Raw genomic sequence first — 25,181 nt, 5'->3', positions numbered from 1 at the left:
ACACGTAAATGAAAAAATGGTACTAGTGTCATCAGTGTGTCTGTTTTTACCATCAGTGTGTCATCAGTGTTTTTCACAGATGGGTAGATAAATAAATTAGAAAACTTCTCCTACACTTTGCAATGTTAAACACGGATTTGCACGTGGATGCCACTCATGTGCTTTGTTTGTTTTTCACAGACCCATAGACTTGTATTGGCCCTCCGTGCTGCCAGGAAGAAACCAACATGTCTCCATTTGTTTTCCATGGAAACACGGTGTGAAAAAACATCCATATAAATTAAAATGGAATGTGTTGTGAAAAAAAAACAGATGATGTAAAATGAATCCCACAAAATTTATATAAATCATACTCACCGATTTAGATTTTATTACTTTTCAATATTTCTTAAATGGATAGGGTGGAGGAAAAAATAAATGACATGAGGCAGCATTATCAGACTATGTTGTTACTGAGAGATGGCATCACTCCAGTTTGCAGCAATATGCCAGAGTAAATAAAACCAAATGTTTTCCCAGTAATTCTGTCTGCACAAAGAATAATTCCCTAATGTATGAAGAAGTCACAGGTCAAGAATTTCCCAAACTACAATTGTTACTTAAGATCATAAAACACAGATCCCAGTAGCCAAGTGTTATTGTTAACTGCTGCTAAAAACTTCTGCAAGAAAAACAAATTTTGGTCTAAAGAAGAAGTTTTTTCTTAACATCTATCAGTAGAGCATTTTTTGTATATACAGTATTTACAAATATAGAAAAAAAAATATGATTTGGCTATAATACCATAAGTGGAATATTTGTTGGAAAAGGTAAATGTCAAAGGTAATCCACAGTTCAGGACAATTACCTCTCTCAGCTGGTAGATGAACCAACCAGGGGAGGTAATCTCCTGGATCTGGTTCTGTCAAATAGACCAGATACAATTTCAGATATACAGGTCTGGGAGCATTTGGGAAACAGTGACCATAATATGGTAAGTTTCAATGTCATATTTAAAACATTTAAAAAATGAAATGCAAAAACCTGGAACTTTAGGAAAGCTGATTTCAACAAATTAAGGGAAGATCTTAATCCTGTAGACTGGAACTATGTCATGGTAACTGGGGATACTGAAAGTAAATGGGGCATGTTTAAGGAAATACTAATAGAATCCTGTAGAAAATGTATACCCTCTGGTAATAAAATGTCCAGGAATAAAAATAAACCATTATGGATAAATAAGACAGTACAAAGTTTAATAAGACAAAAACAAAGAGCATTCAAAATCATGAAGGCTGAGAGTACAGAAATAGCATTTCAGGAGTATAAATACCTAAATAAGAAATGTAAACAAGAAATCAATCTAGCAAAATTATCTACAGAGCAACAAGTTGCCAGCGACATTAAATTAAATCCCCAAAAAATGTATACATTCATCAATGCCAAAAAGAGTAAATCAGATGGTATCGGCCCCTTAAAAGATGATAATAAAAGGATAATTATAGAGGACAAAGAAAAGGCTGAAATATTAAACAGACACTTTTCATCCATGTTCACCAACAAACAGTCTGTTCCAGGGATCTTTCAACAGGGCAAAAATCAAAGATCATCTCCTAATATAACTAGTTTAACACAAAAAGAAGTACGCCTGCGTCTCAGCAAATTACACATTGACAAATCCCCTGGACCAGATGGTAGTCATCCACGGATACTGAGCGAATTGAGCTCTGTAATTGACAAACCGCTGTATCTCATATTCTTAGACTCTCTTGTAACAGGGGTAGTGCCACAGGATTGGAGGATAGCCAATGTGGTACCGATATTTAAGAAAGGTAAGAAGGTGGATGCAGGTAATTACCGTCCGGTAAGTCTGACATCAGTAGTGTGCAAAGTTTTTGAGGGCATCATAACAGATGACCGGCAGAGTTATATTGCAGAGAATAATATAATAAATGATAATCAGCATGGATTCATGAAAAATAGGTTGTGTGTAACCAACATGTTGGGGTTCTATGAGGAGATATGTGCAAATCTGGATATTGGTAATGTGGCTGATGTTATTTATCTGGACTTTGGAAAGGTATTTGATACTGTACCACATAGCAGCCTTATACTGAAGCTACAGAAGCAAGGACTTGGGGGAAATATATGCAGATGGGTAAGGAATTGGCTTAATAATAGGAAACAGAGGGTCGTCATAAATGGTACATTCTCTAAATGGGACATAGTCAGCAGTGTGGTGCCACAGGGATCTGTACTAGGACCTATTCTTTTTAACCTCTTTATTAAAGAGCTGGGGGATGGGATTGCGAGTAAAGTGTCAGTTTTTGCTTACCAAACTATGTAGGATATTAAAATCTGATCTTGACATTACAGTATTGCAGAACGATCTGGATAAGATGACTGAATGGGCAAACACTTGTCAGATGAGGTTTAATGTAGATTAATATAGAGTAATGCACCTAGGACGGAGTAATCCTATTGCTACATATACATTAAATGGGAGTATACTTGGGACTATAGAACAGGAGAAGGATTTGAGTATTCTGGTTACAAGTAAGCTGAGCAGGATTTTAGGGTGTATAAAAAGAGGAAAAAAATCCTGCGATCCCAACGTATTGTTACCCCTTTATAAATCACTGGTGAGACCACATCTGGAATATGGGATTCAGCTTTGGGCTCCACATTTTAAAAAGCATATTCAGAAGTTAGAGTCAGTTCAAAGGCAAGGAACTAGATTATTACAAAGGATGGAGGCCTCTCATATGATGAAAGGTTGAAATATTTGAGCTTGTTTAGCTTAGAAAAACGACGCCTCAGAGGGGATCTCATTTACATGTATAAATATATGTGTGGTCAGTACAAAGGTCTAGCACATGGCTTATTCCTTCCAAAGACTATACTAAGGACCAGGAGGCACTCATTACAAGTGGAAGAAAGGCGATTCCGGCACCTAAACAGGAAAGGGTTCTTTACAGTCAGAGCAGTCAGGCTGTGGAATGCCGACCACAAGAGGTAGTGATGGCCGACACTATAACAGCTTTCAAAAAAGGGCTGGATGCCTATCTCGATACACATAACATTGTGGGTTACATTTAAATTAGACAAAATGTTACACCTATAGTAGTACATGTGATCAAGGGTTCTTGCACTGATCACCTTTCTCGGGGTCAAGAAGGAATTTTTTCCCTGTTGATGCAAATTGGCTGAATGTTTCCTGGGTTTTTGCCTTCTTCTGGATCAACAGATTTAGGTACAGAGATTTCAGTAATACCATAACAGTAATTAAAAAAATAGAAACTGGTTTATTTGTAACTGTAATAGTGCAGCAATAATAAAAAATGTAATGATACATTTGTGAGGCCTAGTTCTAGTATGTTAGTGTAGTTTTAGTAGAATCGAGGGAGAAAGGTTGAACTTGATGGACATAGGTCTTTATTAGTGATGAGCGAACGTGCTCGCCACTGCTTGGTACTCGCCCGAGCATCACTGTGCTCGACAAGCTCGGTGCTAGGCGAATATTTACGGGTTGCTAGGGCAGGAACTCGGGTCCTCTCCCTGCATGTTTGGCACTCTTTAGAGAGCCAATAAACATGCAGGGATTGCCTGCGACCCACTGTAATGCCATAGCCATGTTGGTTGTGGGCATTACAGTGATTGGCTGGCCGCACAGCATCATCAGGTCTATATAAGACCTGGCTCCGCTATGCTAGTCACAGTCTATCCCGGAAACAGGCAGAGTAGGGAGAAGTGCTGCTGAGTCAGGGAGAGATTTGCTTGTTTATAGTTAGAATAGGTATTCCACAACATATACAATACAGACCAAAAGTTTGGACACACCTTCTCATTTAAAGATTTTTCTGTGGAATTATATACTTAACAAAAAAAGTGTGAAACAACTGAAAATATGTCTTATATTCTAGGTTCTTCAAAGTAGCCACCTTTTGCTTTGATGACTGCTTTGCACACTCTTGGCATTCTCTTGATGAGCTTCAAGAGGTAGTCACCGGAAATGGTCTTCCAACAATCTTGAAGGAGTTCCCAGAGATGCTTAGCACTTGTTGGCCCTTTTGCCTTCACTCTGCGGTCCAGTTCACCCCAAACCATCTCAATTGGGTTCAGGTCTGGTGACTGTGGAGGCCAGGTCATCTGGCGTAGCACCCCATCACTCTCCTTCTTGGTCAAATAGCCCTTACACAGCCTGGAGGTGTGTTTGGGGTCATTGTCCCGTTGAAAAATAAATGATGGTCCAACTAAACGCAAACCGGATGGAATAGCATGCCGCTGCAGGATGCTGTGGTAGCAATGCTGGTTGAGTATGCCTTCAATTTTGAATAAATCCCCAACAGTGTCACCAGCAAAGCACCCCCACACCATCACACCTCTTCCTCCATGCTTCACGATGGGAACCAGGCATGTAGAGTCCATCCGTTCACCTTTTCTGCGTCGCATAAAGACACAGTGGTTGGAACCAAAAATCTCAAATTTGGACTCATCAGACCAAAGCACAGATTTCCACTGGTCTAATGTCCATTCCTTGTGTTCTTTAGCCCAAACAAGTCTCTTCTGCTTGTTGTTTGTCCTTAGCAGTTGTTTCCTAGCAGCTATTTTACCATGAAGGCCTGCTGCACAAAGTCTCCTCTTAACAGTTGTTGAAGAGATGTGTCTGCTGCTAGAACCCTGTGTGGCATTGACCTGGTCTCTAATCTGAGCTGCTGTTAACCTGCGATTTCTGAGGCTGGTGACTCGGATAAACTTATCCTCAGAAGCAGAGGTGATTCTTGGTCTTCCTTTCCTGGGCGGACCTTTAAAATAGGGGGGACCCCACATCATTTTTTTTTGGGTCCCCCATTTTAATAGCTAGTAAAGGCTAGGTATTCAGCTGGGGGCTGATATTAGTAGCCTGGGAAGCTCTGTGGGTGTTACCCCCTGCCCAGGCTTCAAACATCTGCCCCAGCCATCTGGCTAACCTCCGCTAGAGACTAAAATTATGGAGAACCCCACGCCAATTTTTTTTTTTTAATAAATCCTTTATTTTAATACTAAATGACAAGTACAGTAATCAACACTATCACATGGCTGTGGCATTACAGTGAGTGGCAGACAATCCCTGCATGATGGGAAGAAACCCAGTTACGCTTTTGGTGCACGAACAGTTATCGAACATAACCTCGAACAGCCGAATTTTTTGCAAATCGTTCGCGTTCCTCGAACACCGCCCAAAACAGCTCGAATTTGAGATTGGCGAACAGTTCTAGTCGAACACCGCTCGTCTCTAGTATCCACCAGACTTCTGCACAACACAACTGATGGTCCCAACCCCATTTATAAGGCAAGAAATCCCACTTATTAAACCTGACAGGGCACACTTGTGAAATGAAAACCATTTCCGGTGACTACCTCTTGAAGCTCATCAAGAGAATGCCAAGAGTGTGCAAAGCAGTCATCAAAGCAAAAGGTGGCTACTTTGAAGAACCTAGAATATAAGACATATTTTCAGTTGTTTCACACTTTTTTGTTAAGTATATAATACCACATGTGTTAATTCATAGTTTTGATGCCTTCAATGTGAATGTACAATTTTCATAGTCAAGAAAATACAGAAAAATCTTTAAATGAGAAGGTGTGTCCAAACTTTTGGTCTGTACTGTGATATATATATATATATATATATATATATCCATCTGAACTAACAGTCCTGAGGACTAATCCAGCTGCATATAATCAGTGCTTGGCAGGCAGTATATGTGGCAGATTGCAGTGTATGATACAGCACAAGAGGGTCCATTGAACGTCCTGTCTGCTGCTGCTGTAATAATTACAGACATTTGTTGACATAGACCCAGATATCAGGGGCCAGGCAAATTTTTTCTTGATCTTAATCCTGGTTATTTGCTTAAAAAGCAATCCAGAGTACACCATTTTTCTGCTCCATTTGCATTTGCTTATTTGCACTGCAGAATAAAGCCAGATCTGTTCCATATTTCAGCGATAAAAATTCAGAAATTTGAACTGAACGTGGAAAATATTGGCCTACTTTTCCATTCTGTTGCAGTGTGTCGGTCAAGCTATTCACAATAGGTGTCTGTGAAGAATAATAGTAGTAAATTACAGGCCTGCTATTTAAAACCATGGTTCTCTGTCAGACATATTACCTATAAGACTGTTCCAAAATCAGCCATTTCTTCCATTTCCATTCTGTTGCAGAGTGTCGGTCAAGCTATTCACACTAGGTCTCTGTGAAGTATAGTATTAGTAAATTACAGGCCTGCTATTTAAAACTGTGGTTCTCTGTCAGACGTATCACATATAACTGCATTACAAAATCAGCCATTTCTCGTGAACGTGGAAAATATTGTCCTCCATTTAAAAAGGGCACGGTGCGTGGCAAGGGACTTTGAACTCAAAGCAGTTTCAAAAGGTTGTTGGTTGGATAGCAGATAATACTTCCAGTCAGGTTGCCACCACCACCACCCTGTCTTCCACATGGTTAAGTCTCAGTAGCCGTGAGTCTGGATCGCACCCTGATTCTCCTTCCTCCCATAATGCCAAGAGCCTGGAGACAACTGATCCCACACTTGGACACTCAGATGAGCTGTTCACTTTTGCATTTTTAGATTCGGGCCTCATGCAAGGCCCGCTTCAAGCAAGTTAAGAGGAGAACGCGAGTAGTGATGCCCAAATATTGGAGCAGCCACGGTCACACGAAGGTGACGGCGGGAAAGTGCAATTAGTGTCGCAAGAGGTGGATGATGATGAGACACTATTGCCAGAAAGTCAGGAGAAGGACCAGGGTGCGGAAATGGAAGACGAGGTGGTGGAGGATATAGTAACTGATCCAACCTGGCAGGGTTGACAGAGTGAGGACAGCAGCACACAGTGGGAGGGAGGCATAGCACCACAACAGGCAGGAAGAAGCAGTGTGGTGGCTGCAGACACAAGGCAGGAAAGCGTTCCTTGTAACGTCAACACGACGGAAGTTGCCAGTACAAAATGTTAGGTCTGGCTGTTTTTTAAAGACTCGGCAGATAACTCCAAAAAGGCCATTTGCACCACCTGCCAGGCCAGCATCAGCAAGGGTAGCAAAACGACCAGCCTGACCATCACCAGCATGATCAGGCACATGGCAGCAAAGCACCCGACTGAGTGGGCCAAACCCCATGGTCCAACAACAGTTTCTGAGGGGTGACACAACTGCTTCTTCCACTGTTGCATGTGCAAGCCACACTCTGAAGTGGCACCATCAGTAAGCACGCCCACGTCCTTGTCCCAGCGCAGTGTTCAATTGTTCCTACCCCAGTCCTTGGAATGCAAGCGCAAATACGCAGCCAACGCCCCACAGGCAACACTAAATTCACACATTTCATGAATGCTTGCACTCAAAATATTGCCTTTTTGGCTCGTGGAGATGGAAACTTTCGCAACCTGATGGCGGTGGCCATCTCTGGGTATTCGGTCCCCAGCCGCCACTATTTCTCCCTGTGTGCCGTCCCCACATTAAACGAGCACGTGTCCCATAGCATTAACCATGCCCTCAACAATGCAGTTACATGGAAAGTCCATCTAACCATGGACACGTGGACAAGTGCTCATGGGCAGGGAAGGTACATCTCGCTGACGGCACAGTGGGTTAATATAGTGGAAGCCGGGACCCAGTCGGACTTTGGGATGGAACACGTCCCCCCGATGCCAAGGATTGTGGGCCCTGGGTCAATCAGGGTTGCCCCCATATTCTACAGCTCCCACACCTCCTCCTCCTCTTCAGCCTCCATCTCTGAAATGACCGCATCAGTCGCAAGCTGGAAGAGCTGCAGCCATGCCTCGGCCAAGCGGCAACAGGCTGTGCTGAAGCTAATATGCCCAGGTGGCAAACCGCACAATGCTGAAGAGTTGTGGACAGCTCTGAAAGAGTGGTCAGATATGTGGCTGACACCGTTGATCCTACAGCCAGGCATGGTCATGTGTGATAATGGCCAGAACCTGGGGCCGGTTCTGAGGCGAGCTCACACATATACCATGCCTGGCCCATGTGCTTAACCTCATGCTTCAGTGGTTTCTCAAAACCTACTCGGAGTTGCCGGATCTGCTTTTTAAAGTACGCCGTCTGTGTGCCCATTTTAGAGAGTCAACTACAGCTTCCGCCGCCCTTGTCGTGTTTCAGCAGCGTTTGCAGCTTTCGGCTCACAGACTGGTGTGTGAGGTCTCCACGCATTGGACCTCTACGTCTTGTGGACATGGATGTCAGACATAAGTATCATCCTCCAAAACTTTGAGGACTCCACCAAGATGGTGAGCGGCGATGACGTCATAATTAGCGTCACCATCCCGCTTCTCTGTCTTCTGAAATACTCTCTGCTCATAATCAAAGAGGATGCATTGCAGGCAGAGCACGATGAGATAGAGAAAGGATCCCTACAGGGTGATTACACACAGCCCAGCCTCATCTCATCCCAACGTGGATTGGGTGCCAATGAAGAAGAGGAGGAGGAGGAGGAAGAACAGGAGCTAGTTTCCTGCACTATAGATGGTACTACCTGCACAACTGTCATACCGTTTGGTCAACATGGATAGCCTGAGGACAGGGAGGAGGAGGAAGAGGAGGAGGAAGAGGAGGAGGATGAGAAGGAGAGCATGGTCATTCGTCCTCTTGGTGAGGACACGGAAGTTTTGCCTCTTTGCAGTCTGGCACACATGACTGAGTTTATGTTACGCTGCTTTTCCCGTGACCCTCGCGTTGCCCAAATTTTGGGTGACAGTCATTATTGGTTGGTGACACTTCTAGACCCACGCTACAGGGAGAACTTTCTGTCTCTTATTCCCACGCAGGACAGGCCTAATGAAATGGTGCAGTACGAGAAGGCCCTTGTTGCGGAATTATGTAAAAAATTCCCATCTGAAAACGCTGGCGGCAGAGGTCACAGTTTGTTGGACAACCAAGTAGTACAGGCGAGAGAGACACAAATGCAATCCAGCAGAGGCAGGGGAGCAATGTCACAGTCCTGGGACAGTTTTCTCAGGCCCTCCCACCGCAAAGGCCCTGAGGCGTGGGGTACTTTCCCAAAGAGGGAAAAGTTTCGGAAGATGGTGAGGTAGTACCTTGCCAGCCGTATCATTGTCCTTCGTGATTCATCTGTGCCTTATAATTATTGGGTATCCAAGCTGGACACGTGGCATGGACTGGCTCTCTACGCCTTAGAGGTCCTAGCTTGCCTTGCCGCTAGCGCTTTGTCAGAGCGGGTTTTCAGTGCCGCTGATGGAATTATAACAGTTGACAGGCGCATCCGTCTGTCAACTGAAAATCTTGATGGGCTTACTCTTATAAAAATGAACAAAGGCTGGATTGGGCCAGACTTCTCAACACCACCGAATGATAGCAGAGTAATATAAACTCAAATACAGTGTCTTTTTTTGGGAGGTCTAACTCTATTCCCATGCACCTCTGTCTTCACACCCAGACATGGGTATACACTTCCTTATTTTGTCTATTTGCTCTTGTCCTCCTCCTTCTCCTCACCCTCCACATCCTCCTCCATATCACCACCATATCTACCATATCACCATATCTACGTCTCGTGCAAGGGACATTGGAGTACCTCCAAATTTTTGGCAGCCGTTGCATTCACTGAATAGGCAAACAGTATGGGAGACCCACTTCCTAATAATAGGAGCATGTTTTTCAGGAGGCCCTCTGACCTCTATGTCTCTTGCAAGGGGCATTGAAGTTCCTCCAAATTTTTGGCAGCCTTTGCAATCGCTGCATAGTAAAACAGTGTGGGAGACCCTCTCCTTTCTAATGGGAATATGTCCTTACTTTGGCCTAACTCTATATGTCTTTAAATTGTTAGTAGGGTTGTTCCTAAATTTGGTCAGCCGTTGGACTCACTGCATAACCTGTAACTTTATAGGAGATCCTCTCCCTTCTAATGGGAACATGTCATACTTGTTAATGTGGCCCTGCTCTATGTGTCTTTAAATTCTTAGTGGTGTTTTTCCTAAATTTGGTCAGCCGTTGGATTCACTGCATACCCTATAACTGTATAGCAGACTCTCTTTTCTAATGGGAAAATGTCATACTTGTTACTGTGGCCCAGCTCTAGGTGTCTTCAAATTGTTAGTGGATTTTTTCCAAAATTTTGGCAGCCCTTGCAGTCATAGCATGGGCATTACCACTATAGGAGACCTGCTCCTTTATAATGGGAACATTTTTTTTACTGAGACCCTCCTCTATGTCTCTTCAAAGGGATATTTGGTTGCATCCAAATTTTTGGCAGTCTTTGCAGTCACTGCATACGCAATAACAGTATAGGAGAACCACTCGTTAATTATGGGAACAACAAAGCATAGACGGCTGATAGCTTTCTAACAATAGCGAGGGCCGACTGCTGGCCCTTTAAGAATAGTAAGGACTGACTGATGGCTTTTTAAAAATAGTGTTTGTGACTTTCAGAGTCCCTCCATCAAAAATGAAACAGGATGTGTCTGATGACGTGTCACACACCACATGGCCAGATAATGTTGTAAAATGTTGAATGCATTTGTCACGGTTGAAAGCAATGCAAAAGTGCAAAAATGCATCAAAAACGTAATGTGTGAACATAGCCGAAGGTGTGGAGGAGAATTTTTGTATATTTATTTTGCCTTATATACAAGTAATTACCCTGGAATGGATGTTCCTTAACAGGAAAATCCATTTTGGTTTCGTTTTTGTATGTTTTATTGTCCGTAAAAGAGGCGTAATACCTCTGACAACATTGTTGACCGCAGTGATCTGTGAGTCAGAAATTCTTCCAGGGGTCTTCCCCATGCTGTTCCCATGTCATTTGAGCACTTTTCCCATTTGCTTAGGGCAATTTTTTAGGCCCTCTGCAGACCGCCGGGGGGTGCCGCCGGAAAAATGCTCGAGTTTCCCATAGACTTAGATTGGGCTCGTTATTCGGACCGAGCACTCGAGCATTCCAATTTGTTCGACTCGAACTACGAGTACCCGAGCATTTTAGTGCTCGCTCATCACTAGTTACTATGTAATCAGTGCCGGCTTTGATTGCTTAGTATTAGAATTGCACAAAAAAAGGCTTAAATAGGGTGCTGTTCATACCTGGGTGGTGCACAGTATCTGGCTTACAGCTGATTAGTTACGCCGATATTATTAGATTATGCGGGCTGTCCAGTACTGTCTGAGTACACTCCATGAGAACAGACACCCTAGTTTACAATGCCAGCACTGATGGGCCTGGCTGCACCTTAGAATAATAATTTGCAAAAATACAGTACATATATATATAATATATGAGGTCGATATTTTGGCCAAAATACGTAAGCCTCATGTTTGCAAATCCCTACACTAAGCTCAAAGTGAAGCCACAATAAGAAAAATTAAAATTCCCACAAGATTCAAGAAAAAAAAACACAGCAAAAATGCAAGAGTGTCTGCCAGATCTCAGAACTAGTGCACTTCCAGGATGCAGAAGACCGATATAATAATGATGGCGGCAACACAGGTGCAAAATACGTATGAGACAATCACTCACAACCTACCATTTCATGGAGGAGGTAATTCCCACATTCCCACAGACTGAAAGAATTGCATCAATGCATGTTCATATATCTCCTGAGGAATATTGCCTATAAAAATTTCAGAACCATGTGGAGGAGCTTCTCCAACCCAACCTGGAGGGGGGCCACCACATTTAATTTGCCCATTCTCTTGCACCAGTGATGCATTAGAGCTCCTCATCCACTCGATGAGTCCAGCTTTATTTTTCCTGTTCACAAAGTTGAGCCATATCTTAGGCTTACAGGCTGCGCTGGCTGCTCCATGGCTTCTTTCCTGCAGTGTCTGTGTCTCTTTGGATAAAGCAATGCTACCAAGGTGATGCTCTGCAGAGAGTCTGATCTTTGATTATCCTTGTAAAGTCTCTTTCAATTCTCTGTCTCTAATCTCCTGCTACAGGGGCATAGGTTCCTTAAAAAGTTCAATTGTCCTTTGAAGTACATACACATTGACAGGTCAAGGATTAGCATTATCAGACATAGGAAAAATGTTCCAGCACACAAAGTGATAAGGGGCTAATCAGCCATGTTTAATACTAGGGTGATTAAACACCTGTAGAGAGAGAGGTCAGAGGATAAATTCCTAGCCTTTTAGAGCATTTGGTGTGGGTGGGTCTGGAAGCACAGGTTCTGGAGATGTTTATGTCATGTGAAGGAAAGCTCAATCTTGGGTTGTTTGTTCACAAGGACTGTGCCAACAAGGACTTCTTAAAAAAAACAGCCCTCATACTAGTACATCAACATAAATAAGAAAAAGTTATAGCTCCAGTTAGTGATGAAAAGGCACACACATTCATATCTTGTTTTGCCCTTCCAATTTTTTCCACAGCATTTAAAGGGGTTGTCCACTACTTGAAAAACCCCTTGTGAATCCCTATTTTTACTCCCAGTAAAATAACAACACTTATACTCACTTCCGTTGTATCTCCAGTGGTGTCAGCACTGGCTCTCGAAGGGCTTGCATGACATTACGTCACATGATCCCTGCGGTCAATCAACATTGACTTCACTCTCCCCTTGTTTGGACAAATCAATACATCCGGATGAAGCGAGAGCTACAGCTGCTCTCTCACTGCTTCTGAATGTCAATTATGTCTGAATGGCTGCAGGAATGAGCAAGTGCCAACATCGCTGGAATGGCACCTGGTCCAGAGGGGAGTATAAGTGAAATTAAGTTACTGAGAAGAAACAAGGATTCAGAAGGGGGTGTCCAAGTAGTGGACAACCCCTTTAAAACTACAATGCGTATCGGGGTCCTTTCAGGCCCTGGTGCTTACTTTTTTGCTATTATCTGCAAAATTACTTTAGTTAGAATTTTGAAACTCTAGGTGTTCCTCAAGTATGTCATTGTTGGTAATATCCAGTTGTTCATATAATTTTTTTGATAGGCATTTTGGTGTAACAATTAGAGATGAGCGTTGTTCTACTCGAACTGTTCGCCAATCTCAAATTCGAGCTGTTTTGGGCGGTGTTCGAGCCGTTCGGCGAACACGAACAATTTGAGAAAAATTCGGCTGTTCGAGGTTATGTTCGATAACTGTTCGTGCACCAAAATCATAACTGGATTTTTTCTCAGTAATGATGAAAATTAATGTTAATACGCAGTTTGAGTGTACAGCGGGGTGGGGGGAGGGGCAGGGGATGGATCTCTGCAGGAATAATGAAGATCTCCATTTTTTTTCTCTTTCCCGCATTTACAGTGGGGAGGTGCAATCTGTCAGCCTATCAGCAGCGCACACACGGAGCGAAGTGCTTTTTTCACACAAGCAAGGGCATGTGTCATTGGCAGTGTATGTCACATGTCCTTGCCCTATAAGACCAAGCCATTTTCCCCGTCGCCACCATTTTCTCACTGCTGCAGCTGCGTGTTAGACGGCACCGCTGTTGCTGTGTGCGCTATACCTTGCTAATTTCAAGCCAATTTTCGCACAAATCTACAGATAGCTTGGGAGTAGGGAATAGTTGTGATTGCAGTCCTTTTAAGGACTAGGTTACAGCATTTCCTATGACTTTTATCAGGCAGGTCTGTGCTCTTAAATAGATAGATTGTGGGAGTAAAGACTAATTGTAATTGGAGTCCTTTTCAGGACTAGGTTACATCAGTTCCTATCAGTTTTTGCCAGGCAGGTCTGTGCCAGTGCTGTGCAAGTTTTTTTCACAGCATTTGGCTGAATCTAGCAAAGCTAATCCTTTTTGGCCTATTGCAGAGTGTGTTAGTCAGTGGAGTAGCCTATCTGTGTTGCAAGATATACCACCTGTGTATAGAATACCAATTTTTTTACTGCACCTAGTGAAGTAAAATCTTTTGGGCATAGCATCATTCTATTAGTCCATCTATACTGACCTCCATCAGGTTGCAAATTGAATAGAATTTTTTTCTGCATCTAGCTCTGAAAAAATATTGGGCTTCTAGCTGTGTGTGGGACTTGTTGTATTAGTCCATCTATACTGACCTCCATCAGGTTGCAAACTGAATATAATGTTTTCTGCATCTACCTCTGAAAAAATATTGGGCTTCTAGCTGTGTGTGGGACTTGTTCTATTAATCCATCTATACAGACCTCCATCAGGTTGCAAACTGAATATATTTTTTTCTGCATCTACCTCTGAAAAAATATTGGGCTTCTAGCTGTGTGTGGGACTTGTTCTATTAATCCATCTATACAGACCTCCATCAGGTTGCAAACTGAATATATTTTTTTCTGCATCTACCTCTGAAAAAATATTGGGCTTCTAGCTGTGTGTGGGACTTGTTGTATTAGTCCATCTATACTGACCTCCATCAGGTTGCAAATTAAAAATAATTTTTATCTGCATCTACAGTACCTCTGAAAAAATATTGGGCTTCTAGCTGTGTGTGGGACTTGTTCTATTAGTCCATCTATACTGACCTCCATCAGGTTGCAAATTGAATATAATTTTTATCTGCATCTAGCTCTGAAAAAATATTTGGCCTTCTAGCAGTGTGTGGGACTTTCTCTATTAGTCCATCTATACTGACCTCCATCAGGTTGCAAATTAAAAATAATTTTTATCTGCATCTACCTCTGAAAAAATATTTGGGCTTCTAGCTGTGTGTGGGACTTGTTCTATTAATCCATCTATACAGACCTCCATCAGGTTGCAAACTGAATATATTTTTTTCTGCATCTACCTCTGAAAAAATATGTGGCCTTCTAGCAGTGTGTGGGACTTTCTCTATTAGTCCATCTATACTGACCTCCATCAGGTTGCAAATTCAAAATAATTTTTTGTCTGCATCTAGCTCTGAAAAAATATTGGGCTTCTAGCTGTGTGTGGGACTTGTTGTATTAGTCCATCTATACTGACCTCCATCAGGTTGCAAACTGAATATATTTTTTTCTGCATCTACCTCTGAAAAAATATTGGGCTTCTAGCTGTGTGTGGGACTTGTTCTATTAATCCATCTATACAGACCTCCATCAGGTTGCAAACTGAATATATTTTTTTCTGCATCTACCTCTGAAAAAATATTGGGCTTCTAGCTGTGTGTGGGACTTGTTGTATTAGTCCATCTATACTGACCTCCATCAGGTTGCAAACTGAATATATTTTTTTCTGCATCTACCTCTGAAAAAATATTGGGCCTTCTAGCAGTGTGTGGGACTTTCTCTATTAGTCCATCTATACTGACCTCCATCAGGTTGCAAATTCAAAATATTTTTTTGTCTGCATCTAGCTCTGAAAAAATATTGGGCTTCTAGCTGTGTGTGGGACTTGTTGTATTAGTCCATCTATACTGACCTCCATCAGGTTGCAAATTAAAAATAATTTTTATCTGCATCTACAGTACCTCTGAAAAAATATTTGGGCTTCTAGCTGTGTGGGACTTGTTCTATTAGTCCATCTATACTGACCTCCATCAGGTTGCAAATTGAATATAATTTTTATCTGCATCTAGCTCTGAAAAAATATTTGGCCTCCTAGCAGTGTGTGGGACTTTCTCTATTAGTCCATCTATACTGACCTCCATCAGGTTGCAAATTGAATATAATTTTTATCTGCATCTAGCTCTGAAAAAATATTTGGCCTTCTAGCAGTGTGTGGGACTTTCTCTATTAGTCCATCTATACTGACCTCCATCAGGTTGCAAATTAAAAATAATTTTTATCTGCATCTACCTCTGAAAAAATATTTGGGCTTCTAGCAGTGTGTGGGACTCATTGTATTAGGTCATCTATACCAAGCTCCACCAGCTTTGAAATTAATAATAATTTTTAGCTGCATCTAGCCCTGAAAATAATTTTTCCCAATAGTGGTAGCAATAGAAATATGGGGCGCGCGCCTGGCTAACAAAAATATACGCTTCATAACACAAAACACCAGCCTAGCGCACTGCATTAATAAGATGGCATCATCGTCTCTCCCAGTGCTAGGCCTACTACGCAGGCTAGTATTCCTGTGCCTAAAACACAATGTATGGGTCCGCGCTAGCCACTATGCTGAGGGGTATAAAGCTGCTGCTAACGCTTTATAACAATTCAATTGGCAGATTTTCACAGAGCTCTTCCACAACGCCCACCCATCGGGCAACAGTTGCCCACCCTCCCTATGGGATCTAGTGGCGAATAGTTGATGCCATTAATCAGAGCGTCAGTTGCCCCGTCAACGTGGCAAGCATACGGTAAGGCATGGGAAGAGTGGACACGACTAGTAGCAGGCAGACGGGTTGACCAATGTGAACAAGCCAGATCACAAGTCACCATAGAATTTCTCCACCAGCTAATGATGAGGGGCATATCAGGGGCGTCAGCGCAGCGGTGTCTGACCGGAGTAGCATTTCAATTCCAACTACTGAATTGGGGAGATGTGACAAAGATTCATCATCAGACAATCCATAAAAGGGTGGAAAAGGGGTCAGCCAAGTCAGGAATGTAGACGTCCCGTCCCGTGTCACTAAAACTGATTTCTCACATCTTATCCCAAACACCATTAACATGACACTCACAATTTGAAGCAACACTAATGTCTACTGCATTTGTGATCGCCTTCTTCGGGGCGCTATGTATAAGCGAATTAGTCCCTCAATCCAAAATTACCACCAGTGGACGCTTATTACACCAGGAAGTAGTCATAGCCAATAATGCAATACGTGTACGCATACACCAATCGAAAACGGTTCCAGCGGGCAGGGGTACTTGGGTACTTCTACAACCCACAAATGGTACACTGAGTCGGGTAACAATAGTAAAAACATATCTAACCATCAGATCACAAAGTAATTTCTTCGTATCACACATTGATGGAACGCCATTATCAAGATACCTGTTCCAAGCTATATTTAATAAATGCATAACATCGGCAGGGAACCACCCCAAAGATTACGGGACACACTCATTCCGCATAGGTGCGGCCACGGAAGCAGCAAGAGCAGGACTGTCAGAAACGGAAGTTCAGAGGATAGGGAGATGGCGATCCACGTGTTTGGCGAGATACATAAGACCGGACTTGTTATCCTAACGTGGTTTGTTTCTTTTACAGGTGACGCTAAGCCAACAGTGTGAGTGATAGGCCACTCGTATATATATTGGGCACAAAAAAGGGCGAAAGTCCGCCCAGGCAGGAGGAAATTAGAGTTTCATAACACATATTTCAACTGGAGAGGTATTAGAGGCCTGCTATGGCCACAGGTACTAATGGAGGTAATCAAGGTAGGGAGAGAGGCAAGAGGTCCGGTCATCTTAGTTATACAGGCCGGGGGAAACAACCTAGGTCATCACAAGAGCGCATAACTAATGGCAATAATGAAACTAGACACTGTTCGCTTCAGAGAATTTTTCACAAAATTAGCTATAGTATGGTCAGAGATTGTGCCGATAGCGGTATGGCAAGGTGCGCGAGACATCACGGCCATCGAATGGACAAGGCGGGTAATAAATATTCGGATGGCAAAATTTAGAAGAGACAGAGGCGGTGTAGTGATACGACACCGACAACTGGAAGGAGATAAAGCAGGCCTCATACGGCCCGACGGTGTTCACTTAATAAATATTGGACTGGACATATTCCTGTCAGGACTCCAGGACGGAGTGGAACAAGCGTTAAGAGTGATGGGTGGGGGTCAGAGTCCTGCATACGAGTACGCTGGATCCTCCGTGGCCTGGAAATAGAAAGGACATGTTGGAGAGTTACACTTGTTGGCCAACTTGCCGGAGTGGGGACCCAGGGCATGCTGCATCAAGCTGAATTATTTTAGAAATAAAATGCCTTTCTAATGGAATGAGTATAAAGAGTTAATAAAGCTGTGACCGATCCTCACCCATCCAGTTGTAAGAGTTACATTATTGGGTTGTCCATGAAAGGGGGGCGGTAGGGGGGCTGAGCATCTGGGTTTGGTTGGGGGTCCCCACAGTCTGCCTAGGCTAGATTAATTTAAAAATTCTTATTAGATACACAGGCGGTGCAGCTTGCTTCGCAGCTGGGCTACTACGCCCAAAGTATTGCCTAGGCTAGATGCAGTTAAAAATTCTACGCTGACTAGCAGACACTGAAGATTTGGAGCAGACCTCTGAGTAAACAGCTCTTCAGACTCAACCATCTGTGTTACCCCAAGCCATAGTGTATGTAGTTTCTTACAGTTAAAAGGGGGGGGTGCGACCCAACCCACCTGGAATTGACGATGCCAACGTCACGTAAGACACAGCAAGGGGACTCCCAAAATTTTGGCACAGACACCACTTAACCCTAGAACGCATACCTGTGGCCTTGCAGGCCCGCCCAGTTAATTGTTTTCTATTTTCTGCAAGATTGCTTTAGTAAGAATTTTGAAACTCTAGGTATTCTTCATGTATATAGTTGTTTGTCATTTGAGTTTGAGTTATTCCATGTTATTTGCACACGGGCCTAAAGGGCCCCAGGTATGTGAAAGTGTAGATTTTTATGGTCATGCGTTCTAGGGTTAAGTGGCATCAATTGCCCCACTGTTGCTTAAAATGGTTGGTGAGGTGATTTTACCAAATCCCCAAGCTTTTAGTCTCCCAAGGATGACACAGGGGTAGAAATGTCCTTGCGAATCCATGATTTGATCATCTTTATGAACGTGAGTCTGTCTACATTCTCAGTGGACTGCCGCGTGCGCTTATCTGTCAGCACACCACCAGCAGCGCTGAACACACGTTCAGAGAGAACGCTGGCAGCATGGCATGACAAGATCTCCAAGGCGTGAGTGGCGAGCTCCGGCGATTTTTCAAGATTGGAATACCAAAATGAGCAAGGGTCCAGTGACACAGTCATGGCTTCGATGTTCACTTGGAGATTCTCCTGTACCATCCTCTCTAGGCATTGACTATGTGTCAGACTTCTTGTCTCCTGTGGCCTTGCAAAGGATGGTCTAAAAAAGTGGTGAAACGATTCCACAAAATTGCTGTTACCAGCAGATACTGTGTTACTGTTACTGTTTGAGTGATGAAGACTCGACAGTCCCACCGTTGGCAAGTTAGAACTGTGAGATTCACTACGTGCACCACTGGTGTTTTGTGGAAAAGCACATGTAAGATTCTGCAACAGATACTCCTGCATTCGTCAATACCTTTTTATGGCAGGAATTATTTCGGCAAATATACTTTTGTACCGGGGATCTAAGAGTGTGGCAACCCAGTAGTCGGGATTACTTCGAATTCTGACAATCCGGGGGTCATGTTGCAGGTAGTGCAGCAAGAAGGCACTCATGTGTCTTGCGCATCCAGAAGGACCAAGTCCTTGTTGTGTTGGTAGCGAGGTAAGAATCATGCTTCCTTCCTCTGCCCTCTCCCTCCAACCTCGCACAACAGAAATGTGATCAAGGTCTCCCTCATCTGATGAGTCTTCCATGCCCATTGCCAGTTCGTCCTCCACTTCTTCCTCGGCTCCTGCACCTTCCTCAACAGTTTGGCTGCTACCATGCGCCCTGGTTAATCCCTCTCCCCCACCCTCCCATGCCTGCCGCCTTGGTGCTGCCAACCGTCTGGACCTTGGAGATGTTATCCCTTCCACATTCGACTCCTCCTCTACTTCCTCCACCTCCTCTTGTCCCACCACCTGACTCCGAATTCTGTTTAACATGTGCTCCAGCATGTAAATCACCGTAATAGTCATGCTGATAATGGCATCGTCAGCACTAAACATCTTCGTCGCCATTTCAAGACTGTGCAGAAGGGTGCATAGGTCCCTGATCTGAGACCACTCCTCCAGCGTGATTTGCCCCACCTCTGGATCTCATTGGCCCAGGCTATACGTCAGAACGTATTGCACTAGGGCTTGTCGGTGCTGCCACAGTCGCTGCAACATGTGCAGAGTTGAATTCCACCGTGTCGGCACATCGCATTTCAGCCGGTGAACTGGCAGGCCCAACGACTTCTGTAGAGATGTAAGTCGTTGAACTGCGGGATGCGAACGGCGGAAGTGAGCACACAGCGACCGTGCACTCTGCAGAAGGCCATCTAGTCCGGGATAGTGGGCTAAAAATTGCTGGACAACCAGGTTCAACACGTGAGCCATACAAGGCACGTGTGTGACATTGCCCCGGCGAAGTGCCGCACCCAGGTTTGCAGCATTGTCGCACATGGCCTTCCCTGGTTGCAGGTCCAGTGGAGACAACCTTTCATGAAACTGGGTCTCCAGAGCTGACCAAAACTCCTCAGCTGTGTGACTCACATTTCCCAGACATTTCAAAGTAAACACTGATGCGTTGAGCCCTGCTGCCAGCATAGTAAGGAGGTGTGCAGGATTCCTTCTGCGCAGTTAGAAAGCAGGTGGCATTACCAGACAGGCTTTGGGTGCAGGTGGAGGACCGAGAGGAGGTTGAGGAGGCAGAAGCAGTGGATGAAGTTCGAGATAAAGAGGATTAACACACAACTCGTGGGGACGGTAAGACTTGGACAGCAGCCCCTTGTCCTGCTGTCACCATAGTTACCCAGTGCCCAGTCAGCGACATGTAACGCCCCTGTCCATGCCTTCTCGTCCAAGTGTCTGTGGTGAAGTGCACCCTGTCACACACAGAGTTTCTCAAAGAAGCGGTGATGTTGTGTGCGACATGCTAGTGGAGCGCAGGCACACCTTTCTTTGAGAAGTAGTGCCGACTGGGCATCTGGTACTGGGGCACTGTGACGGACATAAGGTCTTGAAAATCCTCTGTGTCCTCCAGGTGGAAAGGCATCATTTCTGTAGCCAACAGCTTGCAGATGGTGAAATTCAACCTCTTAGCTTTCTCATGGCTAGGAGGAAATGGTCTTTTACTTTTCCACATCTGAGGGACCGAGGTCTGGCTGTTGTGCTTAGACGGTGTTGAGTAGGGTGTCTCCGGCAACTGCCGGTCTGTGAGGAAGATGCAGGCGGACATGTTAGGTTGCCTTGATCCAAAGGTGGTGCTCTCGATGTCGGACAGCGCTCAACACTAGCAGGTGTTTCCACTTCCCAATGAACTGACGACCTGCCAATCACACTGGCTGTTGCGGGTAAAGAGGTGGCAGGTCTGCGTCCAAAAACATGTGTGACTGCTGTCCCCCCAGTCACAGAGGATGAAGAGGCTGCGGATGCACAAGATGGGGCAGACGGTGGTTGGCCCAGCCGGCTAGGCCGCATTGTAGCACAGTGAGCTTCCCACTGCAACTTATGCTTCATATCCATGTGACAGTACATGCATGAAGTACTCAAACTATGTATTTTTTGGCCTCTACTTTGCTTTTGCTGACAAATATTACAGATAACACGAGTTGGGTCATCCTTATCGATCTGAATAAATGCCCAGGCTATGCAAGGCTTAGAGCCCATGTGACCTGAAGAGCCACTACGACTTGTGGTCAGAGGCAGAGTTGTGGTTGAGGATGCAGTTGTTGACGTGCTTCCAGTACTCCGTCTCTGTTCAGGAAGGCGCAACCTAACCTCGTCGTCAATAGCATCTGTGATGCCCCGCTGCGCTTGGTATCACAGATCCTACAAGAGTGCATTGATGGAATCCTCCACAAGAGGCCCCCATAAACATTCACACATCTCCACCTTCCACCTCAGACCAGCAGAGGGAGCCCGTTAGGGATATAAATAGGGAAGGTGGAGCTAGGCAGTTCAGTTCCTCTGAAGAGTTCCTGCAGTAGAGAAGCCTAAGAGAGGTCAGTCTGCAGTGGAGCTCAGTCTAGTCTAGAGAACGCAGTTAATAGTTCAGCAGTGGAGCACGAGGCTCCTGCTTGCTAGATTCAGGGAGCCCAGATAGAGCTTAAGGTGTGCCGGTGCCGTAAGATCAGTGAAGCGCGGCAAGCTGCCGCTAGTGTGTATAGCCTAGTGAGGGCCCGAGTAGGCCGAAGGCGAGTGGCGAGTTAGTACATAAGGGGCAGAGGAGCTTAACCAGCTCACCCCGAAGCATTTACCGGACACAGGATCCGAGCTTACCGGTATCTCTATGACCCAGTAAGGCATAACCGGAATCCCTGGAGAACTACAAGTCCCAGGATCGCTAAGGTGCTGATATGTAACAGAGCCAGGAGACGCTTAGGCCCCGCATACTGGGAGGGTGAACTCCAAGAGAAGGCCCTACCACAAGGTCAGCCAGCGCAGGACAGAGACAAAGTTAGGCCTAGCTCCAGGCAGGTCAGAAACTTACTACGCAGAGGCAAGAAACAGGAGGCCCTACACCCGCTCATTGGGGAGGATCCTCATATGCACCCTTCACCCTACAGTGCTCCGGGATGTGCCTGAATTTCCACCAGTAAAAGGTACTGAAGTGACTACCGTGTCCGTTCCCGTTCTTGCTCTGACCCAGCTGGGTCTCGCCTGTCCTGCATTCCCCCTGCATACGCTGCCCTGAGACCTAGCTCCACCTGTGGGGAGCTATACCATCGAGCTGCCTTATCACCGGCCTCAGTGGACTGCTGCAGCGCTGGTGCTTGTCACCAGATACCACAGGTGGCGTCATGAACTCTTATAAAATTAACAATTATCCACCCTTTTAAAGAGAGACCCCAGGGTACGGGCCAGGGAGCCGACCACCGCGACATCCCCAATGCCAGGCAAATGCCCGGGTACCGAGTCATCCCCATCCCCAGGGCTAGTCACATCCTCCTCCACCTCCTCTGCTGACCTCATCGACTGTCTGACTGTGGGTTGAAAGTAAGTGGGATCTCCAACCTCGTCATCATCACCCTGTGTGTTATCACACCCGTCGCCCTCAGAGCCAACCTCTTCCTGCCCTGACCGAAAAGTCAAGTTGTCGCTCCAATCAGGTATTTGAGTCTCATCATCGTCTTCATCATTGTCTCCACCAACAGGAGTTACAGTTTGGGAACAAGGGTCTACATTATGCTCAGAACCTTCTTCATCTGGTCCTGGATCCAACTTATAAAGATTCTGGGCATCGGATCAGATCATTTCCTCATCTGGATTAACAGAAGCTCTGGAGCAGACCTCCGTTTCCCAGGCTATAGTATGAGTAAACAGCTGGGCAGACTCAGCTATCTGTGTTACCCCATACTCAGACGGGCAGCTGGAGACTTGGGAGCTGTGAGGAAGCAAGTGCGATTGGGGTGACACCTCTGAGGACTGGAGTATTTGTGATGTTGAAATTGAGGTGATGGAGAGCCCACTTGAAGGAGCACTTGATATCCGTTCAAGCACCTGCTGTTTTTGTGCCTCATCTAGAATTTGTAGCGATGGGCGTGTCCGTAAGAATGGGATCGTATCACATTGTCCACGAAAAGAAGTCGACATCTTAGTTTGGCTGGAAGATGGTCTTTCTTCTGCAGATGTTACTCCCCCCCCACCGTGGGGGGCCTCGTCCCACCGGCGGACAGGCACCAGTATTGGGATAGGGGGGCTGGCCGTCAGGGTCCACCGCGGCTCTGGCACAAACCCGGCGACACAGAGGTGGCACAGGCAGGAACGGACTGGCCGTGTCGGCTTCTCACTTTTTGGATTTTAGAAGGGCATGACATGCCTATATCTGTGTCTCCCCCTCCTTTTACTCCTCCACCTCTTTTCTTTTCGCATGACTATATGTACTTGTCACTTTTCCATGTGTTAGTTGTGTCTTCTGAGCAGTTTGTCAGCTTTTGGACACCTTTGAAGGTGTTTTCTATGTGTTTCTATGTGTTTTTGTTTGCCTGCCATTGGTTTTAACGGTGTTCGAAGGTGTTCGACGAACAGTTCGACGAACACTTCGGCGAACACACGGGTGTTCGACGAACCGAACCGAACTCGAACACTACGGGGGTGGCTCAACACTAGTAACAATGCTTTTTTGGGGAAAACCACATCTGTTCGGAATGGGGGGGCTTTTAGGCCCCTGATATTTTTATCATGTACTCAGCAGTGTTTGTGTCTCAAGCTACTTTATTTGTAGTCAGGGTTGCTGGTGGAGGGGCCAGGGGTGGATCATGTCATGTGAGGATGTCATGTGATTTTGAGTAGGAGTGATAAGTCCTAGAAGGAAGACGTATCGCTTCTGCAAAAATAAGTCCTGGAAAAATATCTCAAAAGAGGAACTTTATGCATATATTGGACTTTTACTGCTGGCAGGGAGTCAAAAATCGTATGATGTTCCAATCAGAGAATTATTTCTGGACCCACTTTCTGATCCACACTATAAAGCGACAATGGCAGTGGACAGATATGAAGGAATTAAAAGAAACATTTGATGATAAGCGAACTCAAGCAGCGAGGTTCAAAACTGACAAATTAGCCCCTATCAGTTATATCTGGAACATATTTATCAAAAATTGCACCAAACTTTACAATTCTAGTACTAATGTTACAGTAGATCAGCAACTTGTACCCTTCAGAGGACGTTCCAAGTTCATACAATACATGCCCAGTAAACCAGCCAAGTATGGAATAAAAATCTTCTGGATGTGTGATTCTGCAAATTATTATGGCATAAATGGGCTTATCTACTGTGGCAAAGAAGTTGATGCACCAGTACAGAAAGATTTAGGGTCTCGGATTGTGAAAAAACTTGCTGTACCAATATACAATTCAGGTAGAAACATTACCATGGACAATTATTTTACCAATGTTGCACTGGGCAATTTTCTGCTTGAAAAGCTGTTACACTTGTTGGTACTATGAAGCCAAACCGACGAGAAATTCCTCAAGCAATGAAACACAGTCCACAGCGAGCACTTTATGAGAGTGTCTTTGGTTTCAACAACAAAGAGACACTGGTATCTTACAAAGCGAAGAAGGAGAAATCCGTTATATTACTCAGTACCATGCTTTATGATTGCAGTATTGACAGCAATGACAGGAAATTGAAACCAGAAATCATCCTGTATTACAATAAAACTAAAGGAGGTGTAGACAAAATAGATGAAATGGTGGGAGAATATTCATGCAAGAGGCAAACAAGACGTTGGCCTGTAGTAATTTTTTCAAATATGCTTGATGCAGCAGTCCTGAATTCATTCATTATTTATACAGAAACTCATCCAGAATTCCATGCAAGGAGGAAGGACAGGAGACGGCTATTCTTGAAGGACCTTTGCCATGAACTTCTAATGCCTCACATGATGGACAGAAGCAACACGAAATGCTTGCCATAGCCAACTAAAGAAGCAATGAAATGGTGTGGCATAGAGTTTCAGGATATTCCAGGGTCAGGAGAAAGAAAACGAAAGCGTTGTTTCATTTGTCCAAGAAACTTAGAGAGGAAAACTGAGTGATATTGTACC

Source organism: Phyllobates terribilis, unplaced genomic scaffold (genome assembly GCF_046119375.1).
Source record: "Phyllobates terribilis strain yellow unplaced genomic scaffold, ASM4611937v1 Scaffold_5__5_contigs__length_657084704, whole genome shotgun sequence".
NCBI lineage: Eukaryota > Metazoa > Chordata > Amphibia > Anura > Dendrobatidae > Phyllobates > Phyllobates terribilis.
The sequence above is the reverse complement of the archived record's forward strand: the minus strand, read 5'-3'. Positions refer to the sequence as shown.